This window comes from Fulmarus glacialis, unplaced genomic scaffold (assembly GCF_000690835.1).
Source record: "Fulmarus glacialis isolate BGI_N327 unplaced genomic scaffold, ASM69083v1 scaffold25103, whole genome shotgun sequence".
Lineage (NCBI taxonomy): Eukaryota > Metazoa > Chordata > Aves > Procellariiformes > Procellariidae > Fulmarus > Fulmarus glacialis.
In genome coordinates, this window is record NW_009204197.1 from 104,163 (window position 1) to 106,327 (window position 2,165).

Sequence of the window (2,165 nt, forward strand, 5' to 3'; positions counted from 1 at the left end):
AGGAATTGACGAGCTTGATGGCAGCATTCAGGCTGTCAAGCCAATTATGTTTGGATTTTAGAAAGTGCTGGAAAGGAACAAGATGACAAAATTAATTTCCATGTTTAAATAGCCCCTAATGGAGGATAGAGGTAGGACACACAACATTTTCCATACAACACTTATAAAGAAATGACACATAAACAATTATTAATGAGATTAAAAAGATACTTTAATCTTCCAGCTTTTTTTTTTTTTTAATTCCTTTAATCTAGTGGTGACCGTTGTTACTCTGCTGTGTGTTTACACTAGCGGCCATCTTTTCAGGAAGCTTATGCCAAAGACGGAAGTCAGAGTTTGAGTGAACATGTGTGTTTTTTCAAGCGTTTTATGTACTTTACATGTAAGCTCAATAGAAATCTTCTGTTGAAAAAGAGGATGGAGTGTGCATCTTTGGGAAGGATACTCAATTAGCCTTAAAAAGCTTTAGAAAGCCCTGGCTATTGGGTACTTCACTGTATGCCTTTAAATTGCAGGCGAGCTAATTCATCAAGTATACATTTTCATAGTTGAAACAACTGCCTGCCTTGATGAATATCTTATTTTTCTCCAGTTCTGCTTTCTGGGCAGCAAATAAATGCTTTTAGAGCTAACTGCTGCTGTGATTTTGAGCATTTCACTGGTGAAGGTACTTGAGCATTTCTCAGTATTACTAATAGAACAGCTTTGAGAAAAATGTACTTAATGCACAAAGCACACTTATCCTTTAAATTTACTATATTAGCTTTCAATCACTGGGCCTTGAGTGCATGGGCTTTCTGGATTGCCAGTCAGAACATATGTAATTTTCCTGTTATACAAGCTGGCAGCAGCACTGTTCATTTGATCAGCTTGGAAGGGAGCAATAACACTTGAAGCTTATCTGCAAAATGAGACTAGATATTTTGCCATTTTAATAACAATGTGCATTCTCCATCATCTGCTGTTTCTCCCCTGAAGAATCTTGTTCCCATTCCTCTTCATAGCTTGCTTTGCATTTCAGTGACGCCTTTAATTTCATGTAACATTTTTGACAGTATTTCATGCTAATAAGTTGCGACTGTCTTCAGAACTTGAGAGCTAATATGATGCTGTACTCAGGATGGTGTAGAGAATTCCTCAGTTTTCTTAACACTTTATTTACAGTGTCAGAAAACAGGGACATACTAAGTTAAGTATTTCTAAAAATTAGTTGCAAGGATCCTTTACTAGCCTTGGGAGTTTGAGATTCATAGACAGAGAAATCATTCTTAATGTCTGGCAGAAGATGGGACTGCACTTTCTGTTCTCACTGTGCTTTAGTTGTCTTGCCTGTGTAGAAGAATGGTGCATTTATGCGCTCTATGAGACTAGTAATCATGAATTTTCTGGCTACAGAAAGCAGGTTAAAGACATGTTCTGTGGACTGGTTCATTGGTTTGGTTTTATTTTGTTTCCAATCACACCTTTACTAAAGGGGACATAGGAGATAAAACATTTCTGTAAAAGGCTTTCATAAATCCCTTTAAAGAAACGTATGTGCTTTGTACCTTCCACCAAATTCCTTTAAAATGTTTTGGCTAGCTGTTTTAATTGAACACTGAGACAGACAGGAAAACTGCTATGTCATGTACTGTTGGACTGCTAGTTGAAAGTGGCATTGGATCTCCTGGAAGGCTAATATTCCACTATAGAAAAAGAAGAAGTAGAAACACTGACCTTCATAGCATGATTAGTGTCACATACTCCTCAGGCTGCTGAGAAACTCCAGAGCCCCTCAAAGGGGTGGATGCAAACTGAATGTATTGTTACTGCTGCCCAGGGAAAGCCGTTTCTGTGGGAGAGGCTGCAGCCTCCTTCATCTCGTTGAACAAACTTAATTTGTTAGCTCATTGACTAAAGCACCAGGATCCGTTCCTGCGGGAGCCGGGTACTGTCACAGAGGGAGCAGGAAGGGATGGTGTAAATTCAGAAAAGCTTGCAGGTTTAGAGGCACTAAATGTAAAACCCAGCCCCATCATGTTTTAGTCAGATTTTCTGAATTATGGAGCCCTTGTTCATTTTGCTATTATTTTTGTTTGTCTTAATTTCCCAGGGTTCCTAAGATCAAAGATAGTCAAGTGACTTGGCTCACATGGCAGTAACCATTCATGGGGCAGGCTGTGCAG

General features: G+C 38.9%; 1 protein-coding gene across 1 annotated transcript in view; it reads left to right on the plus strand.

The window, feature by feature from the left end:
• Positions 1 to 2,165, plus strand: part of PEPD (peptidase D) — a gene marked incomplete at its 5' end in the record, with an annotated part of 137,340 nt that overhangs the window by 99,051 nt on the left and 36,124 nt on the right. The window lies entirely within an intron of this gene.